The sequence below is a fragment of the Dama dama genome, chromosome 29 (assembly GCF_033118175.1).
Source record: "Dama dama isolate Ldn47 chromosome 29, ASM3311817v1, whole genome shotgun sequence".
Lineage (NCBI taxonomy): Eukaryota > Metazoa > Chordata > Mammalia > Artiodactyla > Cervidae > Dama > Dama dama.
In genome coordinates this window covers 69,436,343-69,449,363 of record NC_083709.1, presented here as the reverse complement: position 1 = coordinate 69,449,363, position 13,021 = coordinate 69,436,343, and positions in this window count along the sequence as shown.

Below are 13,021 nucleotides of genomic sequence, written 5' to 3'. Positions count from 1 at the left end.
CGTGCATCGGTGAGCAAACATTCCCCTCAGGAGGGTGAAGCCTGGCTGCCTTCGGCGTGGACAGAATGCGCCCTACGGTGTAATGGAAAGAATGGATTCTGGAGTTACAGTTAGAGCTGGTTCGAGCCCACCCCTGCTCTTGATCATGAATACCTTACACTTTCTGAGCTTCTTTTTCTCTAAACTGGAAAAATTATACACTCTACATCCTAAGGTTCGTGAGATAGCGTATAGATCACCCTGATCACAGCACTTGGCCTGTAAGCTTTTTTGATAAGTGGTTGCTGGTCCTATTATATGAGATGCAACAAGTTCAAAAAGTTCACTGACTTGTCCACAAGCCATCCAGAAAGCCGCGGTGGGGCTGGGACTAGGACCCTGGATTGCCTTCCAACCTAGGGCCCTTGCAATACCCTATACTGAGTTGCAAACAAAATTGAGAAATAAGTTTGAAGGGAAAAGCAAACTTGATTCTCCGCTTGACTTCCAGAACTAATGAGCAAAGTAACAACAGAAGAGAGAGGAAGAGGCACTTCTGGGTGGAAGGGAGAAGGGTAGGTTTGGGACATTTGGTATAAATATGCAGATGCGGGACTTCCCTGGTGGTCCAGTGGCTAAGACCAGGCTTCTAATGCAGGGGCCCCAGGTTCAATCCCTGGTCAGGGAACTAGATCCCACATGCTGCAACAGAAGACTGAAGGTCCCACGAGGCATAGCCAGAATAAATAAATATTAAAAAATAAATATACAGGTGAAACTGTTCATTAGGTAGGAGGAGAGGCAGCTCTGAGGCTCAGTGTGGGTCTTGGCTGGAGATAGAAATCCGGAAGCCATTCTGAGTGAGGAAGAACTGACTAGGTAGACGCCCAAAGGAGAGAGTGTGCAGAGGACTGAGCGGTGGAGGAGTGAGCCTTGTGCAGCTGCCCTGGAAGGACGGAGAAGCAGGGTGTGTCCTGAGGAGGGGAGACCCGCAGAGCTGAAGGCCCAGAGCAGTGCGTGAGAACGGGGAGCAAGAACTCGGTGGGGGACATGGGGAGCAGGGGGAATGCTAGAGAAAACAGATTTGGTGGCCGAGGGACGATGGGGAAACAGAGGAGGCAAAAATGGATCTTTCCTTGAAAAAAGATCAGTTGTTAAAAGCAGATGGAAGGGGCTTCCCTGGTGGCTCAGTGGTAAAGAATCTGCCTGCCAGTGGAGGAGACACAGGTTCAATCCCTAGGCTGGGAAGATCCCACGTTCCTCGGGGCAACTAAGCCCATAGGCCACAACTACTGAGCCTATGCTCTACAGCCCAGGAGCCCCAACCACTGAGCCCATGATCCAAAACTACTGAAGTCCATGCACCCTAGATGCTGTGTTCTGCAACAAGAGAAGCCACTGCAGGGAGAAGCCCCCTCGCTGCAATTAGAGAAAAGCCTGAACAGCAGTGAAGACCCAGCACAGCCAAAATAAACAAATAACTAAAATTATATTTTTTTAAATAAAGCAGCTGGAAAATGGACCATGGGCTGGGGATGGGGGTGGGGTTGTCCTAAAGTGGAGGGGTTCCAAAGAAGTGCAAGTTTAGAAGCAGGAAGTGGGTGTAGATTAGGGTGCCCATAAATGGAGCAGCTGAGAGCCTTGGGAGAAGCAGACTCTTTGGACACTTGACACCAGAGCAGGTCTTCAGTGGCTGGGGTTGAGGAGCTTGGATAGACAGCAAGAAAGTAACCAAGGAACAAGGAGATTGCAGCGGGGTCCATTCATCTGCAATATGTCTAGACTAAGATGCCTTGTGCTTTAGGTCTCTCAAGTTTAAATGGCCTTTCACAGCTGGGTGAGGTTGAGCAACAGGCCTTGATTACAGAGAAAATTAAACCCAGCACTAAAATAACTCAGTCACTTGACTAAAGAAAACCATTATGGTTTTGCACAATTCATATATAAGTGGAAATTAAGTTTAAAGAAAAAAAGGTGACATCACATTTAAAAATATGATACCATGAAAGGAAGTTGGGCTAATGTTACTTGTGGTTAAATAAGAACTTTCAATAAATTAAAATACACACTTATTTAATACCTACCACAAATAAGGAGGAAAATATGCAATGTTTATTCCACTCTTGTTCTTGTTTTTAAAGCCAGTTTCCATGCTTGGGTAATGAGTCAGTGTTCGGTCTGTCGAAATGGATGAGGACATGTGGGAAGGTCCTTAAAAACAAAACCAGTGAGGGACTTTTTTTTTTTTTGCAGGAAAGGGCAAGGAAGAACTTACTTTTGGAGAAACTAGGGTACCCAGAGTGCTGGGTCATAAGGGTCAAGGTCAAGGATTGGACATAGATCCTAGAACTGAGACGCTGGGGCCTGGGACCTCAGGAGCTAGTTCAACTGTGCTCGGCCCCTCCTGAAGTTGATTCCTGCAAAGCCTCCTCCAATCTAGAACTCTGATTAATTTTTTGTCACCGCTCCATGTTCTAGTTACAGTGGACTATTCTGAGTTCCTCTAAAAGATCATATTCTCTCCTCCAGGCCTTGACACAGGCGGTTTCCTGAACCTGCACACTCCCTCTTTCCCTACACCCACCATGCTGAGCCCCTGCCTTCTGCAAGTCCTCCAGGGCAGAAGTCACTTCCTCTCAGGACCTTCTCTGATCTCCCCAACAGCCTTCTCTACGTTCCTGCATGACCCTCTTCATTCTCCCCTTTATGGAACTGCTTCTTCTCTTGTCTGTCTTTCTCTCTATAGAGTGTGAGCTCCTTTGGGTTGGAACCATCTGGAGTACCTAGTCAGTGCTAAACCCAGGGCAGCGTTCTAGGGACACCATGGTGAACAAACAAAACAGACCAGGCCTCTGCCCTTACGTGGCTTAGAGCCTTGTATTGTAACTGTGTCCTCCAGGACAAAGAGCTGCTTGAGAGCAGGGCCTCACCCGTTTCCTCTTATATCCGTAGCAACAAGCACAGAACTTAACACTTCTTAGGTGCGGACAAACGCTTTCCGAATGGCTCAGCGCAGGAAAGGAAAGATGACGGTGAAGACTGAGGCATAACGGACTTCACACATTTACTCTTCAGGCTGCGTTCAGCCTCTTAGGTGAACACAACCATTCCCTGAAGTCAGCTTTCTGGAAAGTTCCTCCGAGGAAGAAGTCAAGTATTAATCCACCCAAGTTCCCCAACCCCAAGCCGCGCCAAGGACCTGCCCTGGTGTCAAATGGCCAAAGAGTCTGCTCCATTTATAGGCACCCTTGATGGACACACCCTGACTTAACACCCAGTTCCTGCTTCCTCAGCCTTGATCCTCATCCCTGGAACAGAAGCATCATTTTTATACTGTCCCCGAGCGAACAAGCCCACTGTCACACCTGGGGCAGTATGGGAGGTGGAAGTCACTTCACACTATCTCTGTTGGAAGGATTTGGACCTGGGGTACACACCATACCTGCCTCCACTTTCCAAATGCTACCTCACTCACCCGTCCAACAAATGATTCTTGGGCTGCTGCATGCCGGGCACCATGCCAAGAACCAGGAATAGAATGGGGAACAAAGAGCGTGGGGCCTCTTCCTATAAACTGCATTTTACAGTAAATGTAGTTTATGATAAAAGTAAACTATACTCACACATTGCTATAAAATCATGAGCTGTAATAGGGAGGGCATGAGGAAAGCGTTTGAGTGCTGTGTGTGACTAACATGGGGACATTTTTCACACAGGTGGTCAGGAAGGGTCTGTCTGAAGGATCAACACTGAAGCTGAGGCCCCCCTCCCAAATTCCTTCCACATGATAATAATCTATTTGCAAGCGTGGTCCCCACAGGAGGTTGAAACATTATAGTGTCCTGGAAAAAAAAAATCGCAGTGTTTGGAATAAGCGACGCCCGGGTTCTCCTCCCAGCCCTGTTCCTTCTCAACTTCCTGCCGAATGAAAACAGCCACCCCCAGAGAGAAGGAGTGAGAATGTGTGAGACTCGGCTCGTGAGGCCCCTAACAGCTGGGCCCGCTTGCCCAGAGTTCTTGCCGCAGAGACACAGAGAGAAGTCTCATCCTGAGCTCCCGCCCCCTGGCCTGCTTCCACGGCCTGTGGCCTGGAGGACCGTCCCCCTCCTCATATCTCATCTTCTTGACAGTCTATACCTGTCACCAGCCTCACGTCCTCCTCACCCTCCACCATGCCCCGCTGTCCGGAAGGTCCTACCCCCTCACCACCCCAGTTAAGGTCAGTGGGTCTCGGCAAGTTCCTGGCAGTCCAGTGATTAAACGAGGTACTCACTGTGGTGGCCCAGTTTCAATCCTTGGTCAGGGAACTAAGATCCTGCAAGCTGTGCGGAGCAGCCAAAAAAAACCCAAAAATAGTGAATCTGTTGTCTCCCCTTCGTCCTCTCACTCTTAACTTCCAAGAGTCCCCAAAACTTCAACAACTTTCACTCCTTCTCCCTCATGCTGTCCTTGGGAATATCATCCATTCACAGGGCTTCAAGATGTACACCCTCATGGGCAACTCCCAGATATTCATCACCAACCCCAGTCTGACTGCTCACCTGGTTGCCTGCTCAGCTCACAACCATCTCTAGAAACAGCCCCAGTACGCCAGAACACCCTATGGCAACCCGGTCTCAACTGTGTGATACTGCCAACTCAAGCCCAACCAGATTGATCCTAATGTGTTAAAAGATAATATTCCAATATTTCAAGCACATGAAAAGTTGCTCAATGTCATTAACTATCAGGAAAATGCAAATCAAAGTCATGGTGAAATACCACCTCAGACTCAGTAGGATGTCTAGAATTAGAAAGACAGATAAAGGTGTGGAGAGACTGGAACCCTCATGCACCGCTGATGGAATGTAAAATGGTGCAGCCACTTTGAGAAACAGTCTGGTAGTTCTTCAAAAGGTTAATCATCTCATTACCATATGACCCAGCAAGTCTACTCCTAAATATATGCCCAAGAGAAAAAAAAAAATGTGTCCACAAAAAATTTGTATTTGACTCGCCTGTCCAAACCTGAGCACCCAGGTCCAGCTTTTCATCACATTGCTTATAAGTCCAAACACCCAAGTGGGGGCTTTTCAGCACGTGACTGCCATTCTCTGCCCAGAGGATTTCACAGGTCTTGTGTTTGGTGTTCTGAGTTGAATTGTGATCCCTCTCCTTTTTTTTTTTTTATACATCATATTTTTTATTTTTATTTATTTATTTTTTTACTTTTTCTTTTTTTTCCCATTTATTTTTATTAGTTGGAGGCTAATTACTTTACAATATTGTAGTCATTTTTGCCTTACATTGACATGAATCAGCCATGGATTTACATGTGTTCCCCATCCCGATCCCCCCTCCCACCTCCCTCACCACCCCATCCCTCTGGGTCTTCCCAGTGCACCAGCCCCGAGCACTTGTCTCATGCATCCAACCTGGGCTGGTGATCTGTTTCACCCTTGATAGTATATTTGTTTGAATGCTGTTCTCTCAGAACATCCCACCCTCGCCTTCTCCCACAGAGTCTAAAAGTCTGTTCTGTACATCTGTGTCTCTTTTTCTGTTTTGCATATTGGGTTATCTTTACCATCTTTTTAAATTCCATATATATGTGTTAGTGTACTGTAATGGTCTTTATCTTTCCGGCTTACTTCACTCTGTATAATGGGCTCCAGTTTCATCCATCTCATTAGAACTGATTCAAATGTATTCTTTTTAATGGCTGAGTAATATTCCATGGTGTATATGTACCACAGCTTCCTTATCCATTCGTCTGCTGATGGGCATCTAGGTTGCTTCCATGTCCTGGCTATTATAAACAGTGCTGCAATGAACACTGGGGTGCACGTGTCTCTTTCAGATCTGGTTTCCTCAGTGTGTATGCCCAGGAGTGGGATTGCTGGGTCATATGGCAGTTCTATTTCCAGTTTTTTAAGAAATCTCCACACTGTTCTCCATAGTGGCTGTACTAGTTTGCATTCCCACCAACAGTGTAAGAGGGTTCCCTTTTCTCCACACCCTCTCCAGCATTTATTGCTTGTAGACTTTTGGATAGCAGCCATCCTGACTGGCGTGTAATGGTACCTCATTGTGGTTTTGATTTGCATTTCTCTGATAATGAGAGATGTTGAGCATCTTTTCATGTGTTTGTTAGCCATCTGTATGTCTTCTTTGGAGAAATGTCTGTTTAGTTCTTTGGCCCATTTTTTGATTGGGTCATTTATTTTTCTGGAATTGAGCTTCAGGAGTTGCTTGTATATTTTTGAGATTAATCCTTTGTCTGTTTCTTCATTTGCTATTATTTTCTCCCATTCTGAGGGCTGTCTTTTCACCTTGCTTATAGTTTCCTTTGTTGTGCAAAAGCTTTTAAGTTTCGTTAGGTCCCATTTGTTTATTTTTGCTTTTATTTCCGATATTCTGGGAGGTGTGTGACCCCTCCCCTAAATGCGTGTGTTGAAGTCCTCACACGCAGTCCCTCAGAATGTGACCTTACATGGACAAAGGGTCATTGCCGATGAATTAAGTTGAGTTCATTGGAGTGGGCCATAACCCAAGATAAATGTCCCTATAGAACGGGGAAATTTGTGCACGAACGCGTACACAAGAAAGCCACTTGAAGAGGCCCAGGGAGAAGATGGCCATCTACCAGCCAGGGAGAGAGGCCTGGAACAGACCCTCCCCTCACAGCGCTCAGGAGGAACCAACCCTGCCGAGTCCTTGGCCTTGGACTTCCAGCCTCCAGCACTGTGAGATGACATGTGTCTGCTGTTGATATCGCCCAGGCTCTGGTGTTTGGTTACGCCGGCCCCAGGAAGCTAACACACGTGCGTAAAAATCACTGCGGAGGTTTGCACGGAGCACCGCAGTGTGAGGCGCAGCAAAGGGGCCCCGGCCTGCAGCCCGGAGCTCTCACTTCCCGGCAGGGGAGGCGAGGCGGCGAGCAGAGCAGCCAGAGCCAGGGCAGGGAGAACGAGGCCGTCAGCGTCACTGGACAAGGAACGCGGGGACGGACGTCTCCTGTCTGCTGGCTCACGGGGGAGGCTGACGCCTTTGCACTGGCTTTTGAAACCGGGATGGGTCTTTTTCTTGCTTGGGTTTTGTCTGTTTAATATTTATTTTCGGCTGCAGCGGGTCTGAGTTGCGGCATGCAGGATCTTTGCTGTGGCACGTGGGCCTTCCCTCCAGTGGAGGTAGTTGCTGCCCGTGGTCTTCGTTGCCCCACGGCATGGGGGGCCTTCGTTCCAGGACCAGAGGTGGAACCTGTGTCCCCTGCATGGGTAGGCAGACCCTAACCACTGGACCACCACGGAAGGCCCTGGGATCGACTTGCTTATGCAGATGCAGGAAGCGTGCAGACAGAGGAGGCAGCAGGAGCAAAAGGCGAAACACACAGGAACGTTCAGATGGCTGGCAGGGTGTGTGGGGCCTCGGGGAAGGAAGTAGGGCTGAAAGGAAAATTGGGATGTGGTGTACACGGACTTGAGGGGGGTGGTGCTGGAAAGTCACTGAAAGTTCCTGAGTGGCATCAGGAGAGCCCAACTGTGGCGAGGTCCCTTGAGCAGCCTAGAGAGGAGGGCTCCTGGGTGGGACACTGCAAGACCTCCAGTGGCCCTTGATGTGGGAACTTGGATTTCCTCGGCCTCATGTCTTCCCTTTCCCTCTATCTTCCTCCTGCTGAAGCACCTGTATTGTGGAGCGCTCTGAGTTTCAGAAGTCCCCATCCACGTCAGGGATCCTCTGAGATGAGCTCATCCGAGCTCAGAGGACTGGGTCCTGTAGTCTAGTTACTGGCTCATCCCTGGCCTTTTCCCCTCGATCAGTACAAGGGCTCTGCACTTGGGGGCCTTGCAACAGGCACCCTGACTGTTCCCTCATCTGAAAGACGGGGTGGGAACCCTCACACTGCCTCTCTGGAACAAGATAATGGATGTGAGCTCTGCAAACGGCAGCATACTATGGAAAACCTGGGGACCGTCATCCTTGTGTCAGAAGTGGGGCTTAGGACAAGTCAGGCCTGAGCTTGGCAGAGAGGTGGTAGAATAGGATGTCGACAGGCAGGGAGCACCAGGTGGCTGCAAAAACAGGGTTATGGTGGGCCGGTGTCCCAGCAGTCAGGGAGCCAAATGACAGATCGGGGACAGGCAGGGTCCTGACCTAGCACTAGAATGGACAAAGTCAAGGAATTCCCTTCCTCAGGGGCTGGCTGTTCCCAGCCGTTCCCCACGTTACCCCTCACAGTGTCCAGCACTTTCACACTCATTAACTTAAGGCAGAGAGTGTGCAGGGCAGTCCCAATTTAGGAACGGAAAACTGAGTTCCAAGAAGCAAAGCGTCTTTCGCTGGCTCGCTAAGTTGGTATATGGCAGGGCTGCTTCTCTCAGTGTGGAAGTATTATGATTAAGCATGGTAGCTGTATTTGTAGAATGTTCAGTGCTTATCTGCACCCCTAAAACATTTCATGGCTCCAATTCTAAAAACTAGCTCTGTTGTAACTCTGCCCTGAACCTCATGTTAGCCTGCATCTCCTTTGCTCCAGACTGAGAAGAAATAGGTCCACTAACATGCTCATTAGAACAGAGTCAGGAGCCGGACAGCCCTAAGCAGGAGCATTTAGCCATCAGCAGAAGCTGTGAATTTGGGCAGAGCTGGGTTGGAACTCCAGCCAGGATGGCTATTTACTGGCTACTTGACTTTGGAGGCTCTTCACCTCTAAATCCTGCAGTTTCCACAGCTGTGGAGTGAGGAATACAAGTTCCCTCCCTCCCTCCAACTCAGAACATTAGTGCCCCCCAGGGGCAGATATCCATCCTGCACATGCTACGGTGAGTCTATAATGCTATAGATACTCCCCAGACTGACTAGTCTGACTTGTTCAGTCGCTCCGTCATGTTGGACTCATTGCGACCCTATGGATAGCAGCACACCAGGCTTCCCTGTCCTTCACCATCTCCTGGAGCTTGCTCAAACTCATGTCCATCGAGTCAGTGATGCCATCCAACCATCTTGGCCTCTGTCATCCCCTTCTCCTCCTGCCTTCAATCTTTTCCAGCATCAGGGTCTTTTTCTAATGAGTTGGCTCTTCGCATCAGGTGGCCAAAGTATTGGAGCTTCAGCATCAGTCCTTTCAATGAATATTCAGGGTTGATTTCCTTTAGGATTGACTGGATTGATTTCCTTGCAGTCCAAAGGGACTCTCAAGAGTCTTCTCCAATACTGCAGTCGTAAAATGGACTTACTAGTATCCCTATTGCAGTTTTTGGAAGACATCTCATTCACCATCAGTCTTAGTGGTGCAGCCCTCATGCAGACTTGTCCAGATAACTGTAACCACCTCCTCACTGACCTCTTGCTACAGGTCTATCCCCTTCTACTCCATCAGCCTAAGGCACAGCTTTCATATTTTCCACCAGCCCAAACCCTTACCTGATCCTCAGGAAGGCGGGGTAAGTGGGAGTAACAGCTTGAGTAACTACTATCACGTCTATTGCTGGTTAGAACTTGGAGTATACATACCTCGTCCCGATGTATATAGCTCTATCAGGGCTGCAAGCTCACTTAAGCTTGGGCTTCATCTTTCCAGTCGAGGAACTGAAGGTTCCCAGAAGGGAAATGACTCAGGAGAGTCAAATATCAGCTCGTGGCTAGGCTGGGGCTAGAACAGATCTCTGGGTTCTCTTTGAGGCTTCCCTCACCACACCTCCACTCCTCTTCTCCAGGGCCGGGCTGCGGCAGTGTTCTAACAAACATACACAAGCTGGTCTGGGTCAAATCCCCTTAACAAGACAGAGTAAGGGTCATTTTCTTTGTAATGCCCTTCTGACACCTCTGGGACAAGTTGTAGTATACTTGGAGATTACGAAGCTGACCTAATTGGCTCTAGAAAGAGCATCTACACTTGCTTCAATCTTGGTGGTTTTCCTGCAGAGCAACTGTTTGGCAGGTGAAGCTTCAGTCAGTTGGTAACTTGAGTCCCTTTTCAAACTGTCAACACAGTGGTATCACCAGTCTCATTAAAATTGATGTCAGCACAACTTGACAGGGCTGGAGCAGAGGGAAGGTCATAGCCTAGGGACAGAACCACGTGGTTCTGTCTCATCTTTCTCTGATGGGAGGGTGGTGCAGCCCAAATAGGACGCCAGAAATGAAAAGGACTCTAATTCTGCTCACATGTGTCCCAGGTAGGAGTCCCAGCGGTGGTGACGAGGAGCGTGGGCGCGCATTTTACACAAACTGCTCTGCGTTTCCATCAGAAGTGTCATTCACTCTTTAGGGCCTGGATTCCTACAGCAGGAGGAAACTAAAGGTAAGAGCCAAGTTGAGAACAGGGCCAGGTTCTTTCACTACTTCCTCAGGAAGCCTTGGGCCAGCCCTTGATGCTTTTCTATGCCTGTTTCCCCGTATGTACAAGGAGCAAGAGTTCTGTTTTCTAAATGTTTATTTGGCTGCTTCAGGTCTTAGCTGCATCGTGTGTGGGACACAGCCCCCAGAGCACACGGGCTCTCAGGAGTGGTGGCGCGCGGGCTCAGCTGCTCTGCAGCATGTTGGATCTTAGTTCCCTGACCAGGGATTGAATCTGCGCCCCCTGCATTGCAAGGCGGATTCTTAACCACTGGACCAACAAGGAAGTTCCTAACCCTTCCTTTGTTTTTAAAAGACAAATGCAATCATGACATTCCGTGTCACACAAAACAGGGTCGTTACTCTGGTTGGAGGGCAGCTGCGTGTGGGAAAGACCCCTCTCCCCACCCTGCAGGAGGCAGGTAAGGACCAGTTATCCAGCCCATCACAGCTCCCACCCAGCTCAGATGTTTAACTTAAAACATTCACTGCAAAAACGGAGAGCAAGTCCACTCCAACGTCTCCTTCAGAGAGAGAACTCCAGAAACAGGGTTTGCTCTGTGACCTCATCACCAAATAGCCTGTTTCTCAAGAAGTTTAAGTCTTCAGTTGAGAGCACCTAGGCCTCAAGGCCCTATCAGAGGTCTGCACGTTACAGGCTTCTGGAAAATTTCATTTTAAAAGGAAAAGCAGGTCTGATGGTTCCCTAGAAATCCTCATTGGCCACAGGTCATAGGTCAAACTGACATTTTGTAAAGTGAATGCGCAGAAAAGCTCTGCCGTTCAAGTCCCCATGGGATAAGGTCCCAAATCACTGCTCATGTCTCACCTGCCATTCCTCTCTTCCTCCTCATTCTCTGGTCAAACTTGCCTATTTGAAGCCAAGCGTACGCAATTCCCTACCTCTGACCTCTGTCCATCATGTTCTTCCCTCCTTTCTCCATTTGTATTTCTAGTCACCCATATCCACATGTGTGGCTCAAATACTTCCCTTTCTAGGGAACTTCTTCCCTAATCCTCCCAGTTGAAAGCTACCCTTCCCACCTCTGAATCACCCTCTTACTAGACCACTTGTTCTAGGTCTTGGTAAGCATCACTCCGCATCTTCTCTTCCTTACATTTCCAGTGAGCATCCAAGAGCTGCCTTGTCTCTATCCCAACCCCCTCCCTCTTGTCCAGCCAAGGAGAGCCTGGCATATCCCAGGAGCTTGGAAGATATCAAAAAGTTCTATAAACTTGAAAATGCAGGAAAACAAAAGCATCCGAAGTTACTGTTCATTGTTTGACAAAATATGCAAAACCTACGGACGCTCAGGTTGTACAAATAACTTTAATGTACTGAAGGTGTGCCAAAGGGCACTGAGAAAGACCTCGTGGTTGGGGAAATATGTCAAACCAGAAACTGATTTTCCTAATATTCCTTTGTAAAAACCAACGTCCACTCTAAAGCCTAGTTGCTGCTGTCGTCGGTCAGTCATGTCCGACTCTTTGCGACCCCATGGACTGCAGCATGCCAGGCTTCCCTGTCCATCACCATCCCCGGGAGCTTGCTCAAACTCATGCCCATTGAGTTGGTGATGCCATTCAACCATCTCATCCTGTCGTCCCCTTCTCCTCCTGCCTTCAGTCTTTCGGAATATCCAGGGGTCCACTGACACTATGAAACTTTTGCTAGAACTAAATTCAGATTAGGTTCCAACCTTTAACATTGCTTTTACATGTGTAAAAACCCACTCATTCCAGTAGCTTACAGCTAAGAGTTACCAAAACAATCCTCAGATCTTCCACTACAAAAAAAATTATTGACAAGTCACACGTGTATTGAACCACTGCATACAGACTGCAGAGTATTTTACCCCTCCCCCAAGTCCTTTTAAGATCTGTAAGAGAGCAAATTTCCATCTTTCTGCAAAAGAGAAAAAAAAAAAAAAGCCGAGCTGACCTCAGGCAGTGCTGACCCGCTCCCCAGCCAAGCTTCTCACGTCATCCTCCTTAGCACGCCTGCCTTGATAACCATACTCTCTTCACCTGTCAGTCAATCCCTACATGTTTCAGCCTTAGCACAAAGCTCATTTTTTCCTTCAGACCTTCCTGTCAGTGAGGGTCAGAGACCATCAGTGCTGCAAAAAACTTTCAGAAGCCATTTGGTCACACCCCCTCAATTTTATAGACTGGGAGGTAATCCAGAGGGCAACACAAGGCCACACAGGAAACCAGTAGCAGAGCCAGAACAACTCAGATCTCCTGGGACTCTTCTCTGTTATATGACCCTCCTTTCCTTAATTCATCTATTATTTGGACCTAACATTTTTTTACTGCCTTTCCGGGGTTCCACAGCACTGAATTTCAAACATCATTTTTCAAAAGTGTACATCATTTACTTCCACAGTCATCAAGAATGAGGATTAGGTTTAAATGCTCAAAGATCCTACACACTTGTGTATTTCTCAACAACCACTAATAAAAAAAACACCAAAGAAACCAGTTCTTTAGTGTGTTTTAACACAGGCTTACAAAGTCTTAATTTACAAATGTAAGCATACAACTAGGCTTTATCAAAGAGGAATGTGTTTATTTCACTTAAATTCTTAAAAATATTTTTTTGCCAGTTGTCACAATGTCCTAATGTAAAAAAAAAAGTCTTTGAAAAGAAAAGCATGAAAAAAACAGACCCAAAATGTTAAGATTTTATTTACAAAGCTTCTTTGTTGTACAGAAAGTAAAA